This window comes from Pogoniulus pusillus, chromosome 9 (assembly GCF_015220805.1).
Source record: "Pogoniulus pusillus isolate bPogPus1 chromosome 9, bPogPus1.pri, whole genome shotgun sequence".
Classification (NCBI taxonomy): domain Eukaryota; kingdom Metazoa; phylum Chordata; class Aves; order Piciformes; family Lybiidae; genus Pogoniulus; species Pogoniulus pusillus.
The window spans coordinates 39,222,161-39,229,516 of NC_087272.1; the positions used below are offsets into that span (position 1 = coordinate 39,222,161).

Below are 7,356 nucleotides of genomic sequence, written 5' to 3' on the forward strand. Positions count from 1 at the left end.
CAGCAGTGCCCAGGTGGGCAGCAGAGCCAATGGCATCCTGGGCTGGCTCAGGAGCAGTGTGGGCAGCAGGACAAGGGAGGTTCTTGTGCCCCTGTGCTCAGCACTGCTCAGGCCAGCCCTGGAGTGCTGTGTCCAGTTGTGGGCTCCTGAATTGCAGAGAGCTGTTGAGGTGCTGGAAGGTGTTTGGAGAAGGGCAGCAAGGCTGGGGAGGGGCCTGGAGCACAGCCCTGTGAGGAGAGGCTGAGGGAGCTGGGGGGGTGCAGCCTGCAGCAGAGGAGGCTCAGGGCAGAGCTCATTGCTGCCTGCAGCTGCCTGCAGGGAGGCTGTAGCCAGGTGGGGTTGGGCTCTGCTGCCAGGCAGCCAGCACCAGAAGAAGGGGACACAGACTGAAGCTGTGCCAGGGCAGGTCTAGGCTGGCTGTGAGGAGGAAGTTCCTGGCAGAGAGAGTGATTGGCATTGGAATGGGCTGCCCAGGGAGGTGGTGGAGTGGCCGTGGCTGGAGGTGTTGCAGCCAAGCCTGGCTGGGGCACTTAGTGCCATGGTCTGGTTGGTTGGGCAGGGCTGGGTGCTAGGTTGGGCTGGCTGAGCCTGGAGCTCTCTTCCAACCTGCTTGGTTCTATGAGTCTATGGTTTTCACCCTGTGCAGCTATCAGACCCTGTATGATGTCATTGTCAGTGCAGTCACAGCTTTCAAACATCTGCTGCATGCTGCTGATGTGCAGCAGACAAAAAACCAACCTCCTCCTTTTATATTTACTTTGGGGCATAGTGCCAGAGCCTGACTATTTAAGAGAGAATAGATGGGAAAGAAGATCCCAAACAAAGGCTTATTGCTGAACTTCCCTGCTCCTGCCCTTTCCTCCTTTGTTGATGTAGTGGTTGTGTGTTAGCCTAGCAGCAATCCAGACCATCAGCATCCTGCTGTGATTAGCTTTCACTCAATCACAGAGTGGGCTGGGTTGGAAGGGACCTCCAAAGCTCACCCAGTCCAAACCCCCTTGCACTCAGCAGCGACATCCCCAACTAGATCAGGTTGGCCACAGCCCTGTCCAGCCTCACCTTTAGTATCTCTAGACATGGGACCTCAACCACCTCCCTGGGCAAGCTGCTGCAGTGTTTTATGACCCTCGTGGTGCAGAGCTTCTTCCTCATTTCCAGTCTCCATCTGCTCTGCTCTAGTTTGAAGCCATTGCCTTTGTCCTGTCCCTGCAGCCCTTTGCAAACAGTCTCTCTGCAGCCTTCTTGTAGCCCCCTTCAGGTACTGGCAGGTTACTATTAGATCAGCCTGAAGCCTTCCCTTCTCCAGACTGCACACCCCCAGCTCCCTCAGCCTGTCCTCATAGCAGAGCTGCTCCAACCTCCTGAGCATCTTCATGTCCCTGCTCTGGACCTGCTCCATCAGGCCCTTGCCCTTGGTGTGTTGAGGGGTGCAGAGTTGGTCGCTGTTCTCCAGGTGGGGTCTCAGCAGAGCAAGGTGGAATGACCTCACTGATTAGAGTCTGGTTAGAATGAGTCTGATCAGAATGATTAGTCACTGAGTCTGCTGGCCTCACTGCTTCTGCAGGATCACAGGCTGAGAGGGGATCTAATCAAGGGTTATAAATCTGGATCTTGCTGAACCTCCTGAGCTTGGCTTGTGCCCACCTCTGCAGCCTGCCCAGGTCCCTCTGGATGGATCCTGCCCTCCAGCCTGGCTGCTGCACCACACAGCTTGGTGTGGGCAGCAAACTTGCTGAGGCTGCACTCAGTGCCTCTGTCCATGGCACCCACAAAGCTGTTGAACAAGACTGGTGCCAGGACTGACCCCTGAGGGACTCTGCTTGTCCCTGGCCTGCACTTGGCCATGGAGCCATTGCCAGCCACTCTTTGGGTGCATGGACTATCCCAGGGCACAAGTGAGCAGAGGCTGTCCCTGTCCCTCCCTTCTTGACCCCCAGCCCTCACCTGTTGACTGACATTGCCCAGATCCCCTCTCAGCCTTCTCTCCATATTGCCCAGCCCCAGGTCCCTCAGCCTCTCCTCTTTGGGCAGTGCTGCAGTCCCTTCAGGATCCTTACAGCCCTCCCTTGGACTCTCCAGCAGATCCCTGTCCCTCTTCAACTGGGGAGCCCAGAGCTGGCAGCAGTACTCCAGGTGGGGCCACAACAGTTAACATTTCCCCTCCCCAGCACACTACATGCAAGGAAATGAAGGGAGTTCAGCCAGGGTTGGTGTTTAAACACTATTCTAAGCAAACAACCATTGGAAAACACCACAGTTAATGGTGGGGGGGGTGGAATTAAAAGAGGGCTCAGGGTCACACAGCTCAGGCAGTGCTGTTGCTATTCCTGTTTCATGTGGTTTGTCTCCAATGCATAATGCTGGGCATTATGTGTTGTGTGCAACCCCCCCCCCCCCCAAGGCCAGCAAATGGCTCCTCTTAAATGTTAAGGACAAGACATCTGACTGGAAGTATTTCCCAGCATGCAGGTCTTGCCACAGAGTTTGCCTTTGAAGTGAAGCAAAAGGGCAGCTGATAGGGAATGTTTTGGCTGAGGCAGTTTCTCATGAGAAAATGTGGATTCCTGAGCATGGAAAATTTTCATGGAAGCACATGGGGAATGGTGCCACATGCAGCTGGTGCTGTGCCCCAGGGATCAGTGCTGGGCACAGTCCTGTGCAACATCTTTATTGATGATCTGGAGCAGGAGACTGAGCCCAGCAGCAGTGAGTTTGCAGTGACACCAAGCTAGGAGCAGCTGTGGAGCTGTTGGAGGGTAGGAGAGCCCTGCAGAGGGACCTGGCCAGGCTGCATGGGTGGGCAGAGGCCAAGGGGATGAGACTGAACAAGGCCAAGGGCAGGGTTCAGCACTTTGGCCACAACAACCCCAAGCAGTACTAGAGGCTGGGGCCAGAATGGCTGAGAGCAGGCAGGCAGAGAGGGAGCTGGGGGTGCTGGCAGAGAGGAGCTGAAGAGGAGGCAGCAGTGCCCAGGTGGGCAGCAGAGCCAATGGCATCCTGGGCTGGCTGAGGAGCAGTGTGGGCAGCAGGACAAGGGAGGTTCTTGTGCCCCTGTGCTCAGCACTGCTCAGGCCAGCCCTGGAGTGCTGTGTCCAGTTGTGGGCTCCTGAATTGCAGAGAGCTGTTGAGGTGCTGGAAGGTGTTTGGAGAAGGGCAGCAAGGCTGGGGAGGGGCCTGGAGCAGAGCCCTGTGAGGAGAGGCTGAGGGAGCTGGGGGGGTGCAGCCTGCAGCAGAGGAGGCTCAGGGCAGAGCTCATTGCTGCCTGCAGCTGCCTGCAGGGAGGCTGTAGCCAGGTGGGGTTGGGCTCTGCTGCCAGGCAGCCAGCACCAGAAGAAGGGGACAGAGTCTGAAGCTGTGCCAGGGCAGGTCTAGGCTGGCTGTGAGGAGGAAGTTCCTGGCAGAGAGAGTGATTGGCATTGGAATGGGCTGCCCAGGGAGGTGGTGGAGTGGCTGTGGCTGGAGGTGTTGCAGCCAAGCCTGGCTGGGGCACTTAGTGCCATGGTCTGGTTGGTTGGGCAGGGCTGGGTGCTAGGTTGGGCTGGCTGAGCTTGGAGCTCTCTGCCAACCTGCTTGACTCTATGAGTCTGAGATGAGCTTAAAGCACTCAGCTGCTTCTGGAGGTCAAAAATTCAGCCCCTAGTTTCAGAAGGAGTTGGCCCAGTTGGGTTTTCAGCATGCAAGGGCAAAAATATTGTCCTCTTGACAGCTTCATTTCCTCTCTCCTCTTTTTCTTCCTGGGAGGCTCTTTGGTCAGGCACATCATGGATGTTTTCTGACCTCTGCAGACAAAGGAAACCTTTTCCTCAAGGTAAAGCCTCTTTAATTGTAAGCAGTTGACATCAATCATTGCACCCTCTGTTAGAACTAACCTGCCCTTTACCTGGCACTGGGAAGGTCTCTCTTGTTGTAGCCTGTACCAGGCTGGAGTGTCGATTCTCCACATAACCTCTTGCCTTGTTTATTTACATTGCAGAAGGCAGTGAGTAATGCTGCAAACATTTAAAAGGGGGAGGAATGTCTCTTCTGTTTGCTAAAGTCATAGCAGTGCCATTGGTCACTGCCCCAAAACAGCTGCACCTGAAAACAGGGAGCAGGTTTGAGACAGGTTCATCACAAAGTGAATTGAACAACCAAGATGTAGAAGTCTGAACTGTGTGGGAAGAGCATCTGAGCTTTGCTGCCACAGGCTGTGGAGGTGCAGGATACATGCAACAGTCCAGTGCCATAATAGTGATGACTACTGCCTGCATTTCTACAGTCCTGTAACAGGCTGAGAAGGGGAGGGGGCTGGGGAGGCTTGCTTGGATATTTAGGAGTCCTTTTAGAGTCATTGAATCAAGCAGGCTGGAAGAGAGCTCCAAGCTCGGCCAGCCCAACCTAGCACCCAGCCCTGCCCAACCAACCAGACCATGGCACTAAGTGCCCCAGCCAGGCTTGGCTGCAACACCTCCAGCCACGGCCACTCCACCACCTCCCTGGGCAGCCCATTCCAATGCCAATCACTCTCTCTGCCAGCAACTTCCTCCTCACATCCAGCCTAGACCTGCCCTGCCACAGCTCCAGGCTGTGTCCCCTTCTTCTGTTGCTGGCTGCCTGGCAGCAGAGCCCAACCCCACCTGGCTACAGCCTCCCTGCAGGCAGCTGCAGGCAGCAATGAGCTCTGCCCTGAGCCTCCTCTGCTGCAGGCTGCACACCCCCAGCTCCCTCAGCCTCTCCTCTGCTGCACCCTCTTCAGCAGGTCCCTGTCCCTCTTCAACTGGGGAGCCCAAAACTGCAGGCAGTACTCAAGATGAGGTCTCAGCAGGGCAGAGCAGAGGGGAGGAGAACCTCCCTGGATCTGCTGGACATGCTCTTCTTAATGCCCCCCAGGACCCCATTGTCCCTCTTGGCCCCCAGAGCACATTGCTGTGCCATGGATGTTCTCCCCCTGCACCCCCAGGTCCCTCTCCACAGGACTGCTCTCCAGCAGTCACCTCCCAGCCTGGACTGCTGCAGTTTATTATCCCTCCCCAGGTGCAGGACTCTGCACTTGTCCTTGTTGAACCTCCTCTGGTTCCTCTGTGCCCAGCTCTGCCTGCCCAGGTCTCACTGGATGGCAGCACAGCCTGCCGCTACACCAGCCAAGCCTCCCAGCTTGGTGCCAGCAGCAAACTTGCTGAGCAGATTCTGTCTGTGCCCTCATCTATGTCACTGATGGTTGTGTGTCTGGCAGGGTTGCAGAGGCTATAACCTCCTCTCAGAACTCTTTGAGTGCTCATGTCTGGGCCAGAGCTCTACAAAGAAAGAATTTCTCTGTTCCAGAACCTTTTGCCCACGGAGGAGGAAGAGCGATTTTATTGCAACACCAAGATGGGTGCCCAGCTTTTGGTTATGCCTAGGGTGTGCCCTTCTCCATAGCAATTTGTCTGGCCCGGCTAGTCTGAATTAATCTTGGCAGCCAGGCTTTGCAAGGCTCTGTATCAGAGCTTGCTGCTGGCTCTAACTCAAGCCACCACCACTGCGCTTCCTTCAGCCGCTAGTTCGGCCGAGGAATGAACACCTGACCTAGGAAAAGCTCTCGAGTTTCCCAGGCAAGACTTGATCTTTATGAGAGAGGGGAAAAAAATAATGCATGCATAACTTTCATTCTTATTGAACAACTGCTGAGCATCCACAGATAATGAGAATTAGGCTGTGCCTGTCTGATTTCCAACGGGGAAGTCGGCGGAGGCGGAGGGCGCTTTGAGGACGTACCGCACAGGCACTGGGAGCTGCAGGCTTGACATTAATCCTATCTCTCTTCTGTCATGCTTCATGCTTGCTCTGCTGCTGTGTTATTTGCATTAGGCAGCAAAGCCTCAGCCATAAACAAACATATCTGGGGATCTGCATTGTGACGGCTCAAGAGGAGCAGGGAGACATCATTTGCACTGCCGCGCTTAGGTGCCGCAGAAAGAAAGCTGCCAGCGGACACTGGCAGTGTTTGGAGCTCTGCAGCAATTTCTCTCTTCTCACATCTTTTCCTTGGGAATTGCTTCCCTTAGAGTGAATCAGAAAGAGGGCAGGTTTAAGCTGGACTGAAGCAACTGATTGTTGTCTAAGTGTAGTGAGATACTGGCATGTGATGGAGGAGTTCCAGAGGAGGGCCACGAAAATGATCAGGGGGTTGGAGCATCTCTGCTTTACCTCCACTGCAAGCTCTTGGGAGTGAAGGATAGGATGACAGAACCAAGCAGGTTGGAAGAGAGCTCCAAGCTCAGCCAGTCCAACCTAGCACCCAGCCCTGCCCAACCAACCAGACCATGGCACTAAGTGCCCCAGCCAGGCTTGGCTGCAACACCTCCAGCCACGGCCACTCCACCACCTCCCTGGGCAGCCCATTCCAATGCCAATCACTCTCTCTGCCAGGAACTTCCTCCTCACAGCCAGCCTAGACCTGCCCTGGCACAGCTTCAGCCTGGGTCCCCTTCTTCTGCTGCTGGCTGCCTGGCAGCAGAGCCCAACCCCACCTGGCTACAGCCTCGCTGCAGGCAGCAATGAGCTCTGCCCTGAGCCTCCTCTGCTGCACCTTGAGCTCCCTCAGCCTCTCCTCACAGGGCTGTGCTCCAGAAGGGAACTTTTATGTTCCAGAAGGGCTTTTGGGAGCTCTCTTCTTTGGTTTCTCTCTAGGAATTATGGAAAACCTTTCAAATCATCACCTTTTTGGTTCAGGAGTGAAGAAAAATAACAGGAAGGGAGACCCTGAGTGGTTCCCAGATTCAAAGGAATTCCTGCCACCTCTCTGTGTGTGCATCTCTGCTCCTGGCAGCAGCCACCAGCCCTCCTCCTTACACAGACCCCATCAAATATGAAATCAGTTGGAGCAAATAAGATCCAAGCAATTGGCCTGCCCACAGGCATCACATCTGGAGGAAGAGATGCAATTATTAGCTCCTTTTATTCCAGCCTTGCAGCAGGGCTGCAAATGATCAGCAAGTCATTTCCAGGGCAGGGCTGCTTTCCAAGCTCCAGTGAGCTTGCAGCAGCTATTTGCAGGGTCACCAAGCCTGGCAGAAACTCAGCTCTTTATGCTGATATTGGAGGTTGCAGCAGGATTCCCTTAGGGAAGCTCCTGCAGCTCTGCCCGGAGGTGCTAACAATGAAACAACACTGCCAAAGGTGCATCCGTGAGAAGTGGAGCTGCTGGGATCACAGGATCCCAGGCTCACAGGATGTCAGGGGTTGGAAGGGATCCCAGGAGCTCATCCAGTCCAACCTCCCTGCCAGAGCAGGACCACACAATCTAGCTCGGGGCACACAGGAGCACATCCAGACAGGCCTGGAAAGGCTCCAGAGAAGGAGACTCCACAACCTCTCTGGGCAGCCTGTGCCAGGGCT

The 7,356-nt window shown here is 55.2% G+C and overlaps 1 long non-coding RNA gene across 1 annotated transcript in view; it reads left to right on the forward strand.

Moving 5' to 3' along the window:
* Nucleotides 1-6,852, forward strand: part of LOC135178372 (uncharacterized) — a 49,958-nt gene extending 43,106 nt beyond the window's left edge. Inside the window, exon 3 of the long non-coding RNA XR_010303486.1 lies at nucleotides 6,649-6,852. This is a non-coding gene — a long non-coding RNA (uncharacterized LOC135178372). The remainder of the gene's footprint in view (nucleotides 1-6,648) is intronic.
* Nucleotides 6,853-7,356: the final 504 nt, after the last annotated feature.